Source organism: Ananas comosus, unplaced genomic scaffold (assembly GCF_001540865.1).
Source record: "Ananas comosus cultivar F153 unplaced genomic scaffold, ASM154086v1, whole genome shotgun sequence".
Taxonomy (NCBI): Eukaryota; Viridiplantae; Streptophyta; class Magnoliopsida; order Poales; family Bromeliaceae; genus Ananas; species Ananas comosus.
Window position 1 is genome coordinate 24,570 of NW_017890523.1, and position 8,151 is coordinate 32,720.

Below are 8,151 nucleotides of genomic sequence, written 5' to 3' on the forward strand. Positions count from 1 at the left end.
ACCAGCGGATTGCACGGCGGAAAAGCGGCGCGGCTCTTCGTCAGCAATGTGGTGAAGCTTTGGGGCGTCTCCGAAAGCATTGTGAGTGACCGAGACCCTAGGTTTACGGGCAAGTTCTGGACAGAGGTGTTCCGGATCTTGGGGTCGGAGTTGCTCTTTTCCACCAGTTTTCACCCACAGACGGACGGCCAGACGGAGCGGGTGAACGCCCTACTGGAGGAGTACCTGCGGCACTATGTCAGTGCCAACCAGAAGGATTGGGTGCATCATCTCGACGTGGCCCAGTTCTCCTACAATCTGCGACGGAGCGAGTCAACCAACCTTAGCCCGTTCGAGCTTGCAACGGGGAGGCAACCACTCACTCCGCATTCTGCTGCTGCGGGCGAGCAGGGCCGGAGCCCAATGGCTCTCCAATTCACTTCTCATTTGCAGGAGAAGGGGGACATTGCGAGAGCCTATCTCGAGAAGGCGGCCTGCCGAATGAAAAAGTGGGCCGATGCTAAGCGGCGACCCTTGGAGTTTGCCGAGGGAGATCGAGTGTTGATCAAGCTGCAACCGCAACAATTCAAGGCATTTCGCAAAGTGCACCGTGCACTTTTGCAGAAGTACAAAGGACCTTTCACTGTCGTGAAGCGAGCGGGCAAGGCAGCCTACAAACTGCAACTCCCCGCCAACCTGAAGATTCATCCTGTCTTTCATGCTAGTTGCCTGCGGCCCTACCATGAAGACGTTGAGGACCCGAGCCGGGGCGTGTCGCAGCGCGCTCCCGCCACTATGACCACTGCAATCGACAAGGAGGTCGAAGCCTTGCTGGACACTCGCACCATTCGGCGTCGCGGAGTCCCGAGGAGCGTCGAGTACCTTGTCAAGTGGAAGAATCTCCCGCATGGCGAGACAAGCTGGGAGAAGACCGACACTCTCTGGAAGTATCAGAAGCTGCTCGATGACTTCCAACACCAGCGCGCGACGAGGGCGTCTGCGCAATAGGCGGGGGAGGTTGTCACGACATAAAGATTTTCTCCGCTATTTTCGCTTTGCAATCGCCCAAACTCCAAAGCGGATATCTGACGAAGGTTTTGGCTTGGAATCTTCTAGAAGCTTCTACGCGGATCTCGAGGCTGATGGCGCGGATGCCGGAGGGTCAAGAGTCCCTTAGAGTTTCTAGGTAGTCAATAAATGTATGACTCTTTGTCACGCCCGGGTACCAGCGGAAGCATACCCGGTCGCGTGCACAGACCCGCCGTGTACACCACAACTCAAGTATACACAAGGCGTCTACAAACCATATAGTAAAAGCATATAATTCTAACTAGGTAATCAGAGCAAGACTTTTAAGCTTAAACTTATCCAAACCCTTTAGAATGTGTAGGGCAGTTTTATGTACCTTTTCCCACGTTCAAATTTCGTAATTGACCAAATTCGAAGCATTACAATTGATAATGCATTTGCGATGCACTTTTCCATTTCTAGTTACTTACTTACTCTAGTAACTTATCAAAAACCTTTCAATAGTTTTGCAAAAGTCATAGACCAGTTCCAAAAGCCGATCCACCCCTCGAACTTACCAAGAGGCTCAAGATTCAGTATATTACATTCACCCCTCCTAAAAAGAGGTTTCGTCCGCGAAACTAGAACTGAATCCTCAGTCAACATCATTTTCTCACCATTATAAGTTCCTCTTTCTTCCATGAAATCCATGATTTTATTGGATGAAGTCTTTAATGGATAAAGTTCCATTTCAACTTTTTCTAATGGTTCGAGGACTATATCTAACCTTTCTCATGTGAAAGGGGTTTAATCATTCATTCGATAAGAAGAATTCCAAGGATACTCTCTTCAATAGTGCTTAGTAGTTACCCTTGGTACTTATCCTGAGTTCCGAAGAATTATCATATATTAGCAGTGGAATTCTTAATCATCCACTGATTCTCAAAAGTCAAAACTCTTTTAAAATATTGCACTCCCAGTGCAATTCCATTCCCTAGGTTACCTTTGATATACAACTTGTGTTTTACAAGGTGATCAAATACCAATGATTCCTTTGCATTATCCAGCAGTCATAACTTTCTCATACATCTTGTAGTTATTATATTCCTCAATTATAACTAGTTTGATAATGACTAGTTATTCCTGGTAGTCCCTTTTCAATAGCAAATTGAGATTGATTATCCATCAATCCATTAAAGGTGGATTCCTGATTAACTATTCAGCATTATATCCCAATACCTTAGGATCACATGTCATTTTGCCACTAGGCGAGAATCCCAATTCACATTAATGGATGCTGCTCCACATCAATACCTATGTTCAGATAAATTCCATTAATGCTGTCTCTACAGCTTTACGGCTTTCCTTTACACCAATCATAAAGTAAAGCATGACCATTTCATCACTGGAAAATTTTCCTCATATACTCAAATCATTTTATGCAAGCTTAAGTTGGAGCTTTGCTTCTACCAAAAATCGCTTGTGACATCACTATCTGCTCCTGTAAGTAGATCAATTTAGATAAACTTCTTTGATACTATTCTGAGAGTGTGAGGCTCAAAGTATTCATTGTCCCAAATCCAATTTAGGCAATAGAGGGGAATCAATTTATACTTCACCCATAAGTTCTCTATTGCTGTTACTCTATATATTTTTCCATAAGTAGGGAAGAACTCTGAACAAAACCTTTCGTCAACTCACAATTAAAGCATCATCATTTGCTTTCGAACTGTATGAGATTTATCCTGATATCACTATCAGTCAAGATATTAATTCTCAAAGATTAACCTCATGCAGTTTGTTCCCTGAAGCTTAATTCCAATTATACATAACTAGAATCAGAAGAGAAAGAAACAAGTAGCTGGGTAATCTCTTTTTCAATATTCTAAGATGCTTAGTTCCATTAGGAGAGTCTCATCTCACTCCTTTTAATTCATCTTCCTGTTTAGTCAATATCTGCCTTGCAGGATTCACCGAACAAACAACTGGATCAATCCTTCATAACCTTTTTCTATCATAGAAGACTGCAGCTTCCTCAGATTGCTACTCAATCTATAATATGCATCCAATACTACAGGCTGATCAAAAGATTATCAGCTCTTGACTTAATTTAACCATTAATTGTGTTCCAATTAAAATCACGATATTCGACACATAGTCGAATAGCTCATTTAATCTCACCACAAGTGACATTATTTCACGAAAATGAAGCACTAGGCATAAAACATTCTCTATTCAACAAGTTCACAATTTGTGACTTGTTTAGGAATAGCACACAACCACTACTCAAGAACTACCCTTCACTTTGAGGGTTCTTACAATTTCACAGTATCAGCCAATTAGGCTCCACCCTTTCTATGATTACCTAATTTAGGTAAAATGATCATTCTCGCAGTCAGCGAGGCTAAACCCTTCAAGATGCATTGCATAATGTTCAAAGTTCCAAGGCGAATCAATTTAGTTCGCACAAACCATGGTATAAAGTATCTCCCAACTTAATTGTAATCAAAACCACTCTATCATAGGTAAGGCCAATCCATTTGTTGGCATACACTAAGCCTTCTCATTAGGCAGAGCGTCAAGTAGACCATTCTATTCAATCAATCCTACATACATGCAAAAAGGAGGGAATTGATATTAATCAACTCGGCCAACAGCCGATCAAAAATGCAACTAAAGCCATCATAATAATCATGATCGAATTATAGAAACATTACACAATGTACTACCTGCAATAGTCATCCCCGCCGTCGTATCTGGCTTTATGATTCCATCGGCGTACCTCCACTAGGTACTTTTTGCAACGAAGTCGGTGCAGATACCTTAGTCAACATGTTATTCCTTGGGCACTCAGAACGAAAATGGCCCTCCTGACCACATACAAAACACTTTCCTTTCCGCTGAGGACACTTTGGGGGAACATGCGGACCTCCACAAATTACACATGGCCGTGGTGCTCGACCACTCGATCTTCTTTGCTTAGAAAAAGAATCACGTTTCCAAAGTTGATTCTTCTTTAATTTTCTTGATGATTCTCCAACATGTAATTGATCGCCCTTGGTAGCCTCTTTGGCTCCTTCAGTGCATTCCACACCTTTTCTTACGGTCAAAGTACGATCCGAAACCTCGTAGAATTTCTTGAGATCAGCCATCTGTTGAATCAACAGGTTCTCCAACCGTCTGATTCCTTCATCCTGTCGGCGCAAAGCCTCGGCTTGAAGTAGCGTCACATTCGCTTGTCGCTCCACCACTCCAACTAGAGTAGCCAGCTGTTCTTTTAATTCCTGAACCTCGTTAGATTCAGAAGGTTCATGTCTTTCTGGCTCAGTTGCATCAGTTGCCGTAGGGTGCATCTTTGACATTGCAAGCTGCAACAAACAAAATAGGCACAGGTTAAAACAACCCATGCTATCGTAGCCCCACTCATAATTGTAAAATCCCAATCATGCGAAAGTAATGAAATGTCCGCCCACTATTCCCCAATATCACGTTGTCGGCCGCCAACGTGATTTTTGGAAGAACATAGAGGTTATTCATTTCAATCGAACTCCAACAATTTTGGAGTTATAAGTATAACCCAATCATAATACTTTCGCTCAACATAGTCGCAAAAGACCCCGTCTCTCACGCTCCTAATCCTGATCATCCAACTGGCCTAAGGTTTACTAGGTCCACTAAGACTCAACCCTAGGCTCTGATACCACTATAATCTGTCACGCCCGGGTACCAGCGGAAGCATATCCGGTCGCGTGCACAGACCCGCCGTGTACACCACAACTCAAGTATACACAAGGCGTCTACAAACCATATAGTAAAAGCATATAATTCTAACTAGGTAATCAGAGCAAGACTTTTAAGCTTAAACTTATACAATCCAAACCTTAAAACAGGAAATAAGAACAAAGTACGATTTACAAAAACTTAATATACATCTCTGTACTAAACTATATAAACTGCTGGAGGTGGTCTAATACACGTCCAAAAAGGCGCTAGCTAGCCGTTGACCCCTCGCCAGGAACCCTAGCCTTTCTCGCTGTAGAAGGCTCTGTAAAAACAACAACAAAGAGGGCGTGAGAACTATTAAACAATAGTTCCCAGTGGGTAAGCCGCCGAAAGTGGCGAAGTACACCACTAGGTCAACTGTGGCACGAGTAGATAGCAATAAATAAGCGAGTAAAATGCAGATAATACAATAAGCAATTACATTCAACAGATATTAAAGTAACTACTCATGCTATTTGCTCAACAATAAATATACATCAATAAATTGCAGGTATCAATTATCATGATAGATTCCATCAATCATATTACTTGACAATTTAACCAAACATATACCAGATTGTATGCAAAATAATTCACTTTACCGAAAATTACAGACGATATAATGTAATTACCTTTTTCATTAGCAAGAAATAAACATAATGTCATTCATTATGTTGCTAACCAATCATGATGTCAACTTCTAGGTTATTCATCGCTAGGCTCACTTTAGATGTCAACTTTCTAGTATGTTCATCAATAAGTTCACTTAACCAAAGACATAAAGTAACTGTACTACTATGTCCAGCTAAGGTTAAAGTACTTGACATAACCCAATTTTCAACAGACTTACACAAGGTAAGTTCAAGCCGCGCCGTGCCTAATGGCCCCGTGGTAGTCAACATCCCCACTCGAGGAATGAGCCTCCCCCACGGCATTCCATTTCGGCGCCCACTTCGTACATTTGCGAGCATCTGTCACTAAGCTGTTCGGGAGTGCTGGCTTGGGGGGGAGCGACCCCGCAAGCGTGTGCAAACGCGCACAATGGCATGCAAGCCGTAGTCCATAGTACCAGTCTCACAACAACATCATGTCCCTGACATGGAATCTCAACTCAAGCCACTCCGGAACGCGGGGCTTGGGGGGCGCGACCCCCGCAAGCATGTACGAAAGAGCATAATGGCATGCTAGCTATAGTCCAGGGTACAAATATCTCAACGACATCATGTCTCTGACATGGAATCTCAACTCGACCCAAGGTCGGCACTGTAGTACCCAATCATAAGTCACTATCAACAACTTGTTGATATGATTCTACCAATAACTAGTATAACTTGACAAGTTAAGGCTTTACATCACACTCGTGATTCTATCAGGCTATACCTGGTCAGTGATTCACAACCTCTCACTACTCCTTACACAGAAGGAAAGTGGTTTACTAATGTTCTGTTCAAAGACTCATGGCACATATCCTGTAGTCCAATAAATCTCTACTCGACTATACAAGTATGTTATCATATCCAAATCTAGTTATCTACTAGATTATATTCAGTTGTATAACATTCGAGTTATGCTTTCATGCTCAATTCTAGTTGTTTAACTAGATCATATATCGTAACATGAATTTCAAACAAATCTATCATGTGAAAGTAGGAATTAACAGGTCAATACAAGTAAGGAAAATAAACGACGGAACACTCTTCACATGATCTCTATGCCATTCACGATGTTACCATGATATGAGCATACTCAAATAATTACCTTTACGTGATGTATTCAGAGTTTAACCAAGATACTAATCATATCAATTGGCATAGTCCAATTCTAGGTACATCGTTCCCTTTTATTGCTCAGCTGAGCTAAATGGTACCTTCACGATTTTACCATCATATCTACTTGAATGACAACCAGTCCAATTATTTATGCGAGCTACGAATATCACGAATATATAGTAATCCAACAGATAACCATGTGGAGGGAACTAATCATGAGTTTTCCAGTACTGTTAGGAATGCGATCATATCCAATATGATCTACACATGAATGCGTGTCTTAATGCCATGAACTATACATATATTCACAAGAATACGTAATAGCTTCAACTCATATGTCAAAGGAAACATAGAGGGAAATTCACCCATTTCGGGAAAGTCCGACCCACCTATCACCAAGCTCAATCCAGCCAAAAGGAGTCCCGAACCCTGCTCAACGGAGTCTCGACGCTGCTGAAAACGAAACACGAAAAGCGCATCAAAACTACGGCCGAAATGTCCAATTTCGGTACAATTTGCACTTAGTACAAAGTAATAACTTGAATCCCTGTTTTGGGTTCAGTTAATACCTCAAATTAAGCTTCTAAAAGCCTTTACACATCAGCCGGAGATACTCCGAAAGTCCGTTGCAAGCTCGCTGCGAACAATTTCCAAAACGGCATCATAGTCGTCAAGTATCAATAGATATAGTCGGAATCTTGAAAATTCAGTTTCCTCACAGCAATTTCAGCTTACCTGTAGTTGGAACACCTTCCAAACCAGCCTCCCAGGTCACCAAAAGAGTTTAATGTGATTCGCAAACCTGCTGGGAAGAGAAAAGCTCAAACTGCATCAATTCGCTCGATTGATCCGCGTATAGGCCGAAATAACTTCATAAATAATGGAACATCTCCAATAAGCTTCAAAGTAGCTTAGCCCAGGTCTAAGGAGGTTCAATCACAGCTAATTAACTCATATTTAATAGCTGAATTCTCAGTTTAAGTCAGTTGGAAGCAAAAACTCAAAATCACAAATCAAATCGACGAATAGAACGCCGATAACGGAAAAATCGAGTCGTTTACCTTTTCAAGCTTCCAACCAGCAACTCACTGGTTTGGTGCTGCGAAAAACCTTCTAAAATACCCTCTCACACGTCCACAAAGGCTCAGCGACACTCGCCAGCAGCAAAGAACAAGCGAGGCGACGAAATCGAGCTAAATCATTGATTTCAATGTAGAGAGAGAAAACTTCTAGAGAGAGAGGGAGAGAAGGTGAAGGAAACCCTTCTCTGGACTCTAGCAACATCCACAGAGCTCCTGGAGTCGTCCTGGGATCAAATAGATAGGGATAGAATGTGAAATTACCAAAAAACCCTTGCTGCCACGTTTCTGGCATTGTGTACCGGTACACGATGTGGCTGTACCGGTACAGCAAGCAGAAAAACACTGATTTCGCCAGATTAATGCACTTTCTTACTTTTAACCCTCCAATCACTCTCTAACTTGTCCAAAAAACTTATCCAAACCCTTTAGAATGTGTAGGGCAGTTTTATGTACCTTTTCCCACGTTCAAATTTCGTAATTGACCAAATTCGAAGCATTACAATTGATAATGCATTTGCGATGCACTTTTCCATTCCTAGTTACTTACTTAC

At 42.1% G+C, this 8,151-nt stretch overlaps 1 long non-coding RNA gene across 3 annotated transcripts; it reads right to left on the reverse strand.

Moving 5' to 3' along the window:
- Positions 1-3,721: 3,721 nt before the first annotated feature.
- LOC109703789 lies at positions 3,722-7,832 on the reverse strand. Of its 3 annotated transcripts, none has more exons than XR_002214013.1 (5): positions 7,580-7,832; positions 7,254-7,320; positions 7,088-7,155; positions 6,908-6,971; positions 3,722-4,355 (listed from the first exon to the last, which is right to left on the reverse strand). It is a non-coding gene; the product is annotated as an uncharacterized LOC109703789 (long non-coding RNA). The 3 variants fall into 3 exon arrangements; XR_002214012.1 differs by lacking the exon at positions 3,722-4,355 and adding an exon at positions 4,813-5,032; XR_002214014.1 differs by lacking the exon at positions 3,722-4,355 and adding an exon at positions 4,813-5,032 and having other exon boundaries at positions 7,254-7,323.
- Between the last annotated feature and the right edge of the window lie 319 nt (positions 7,833-8,151).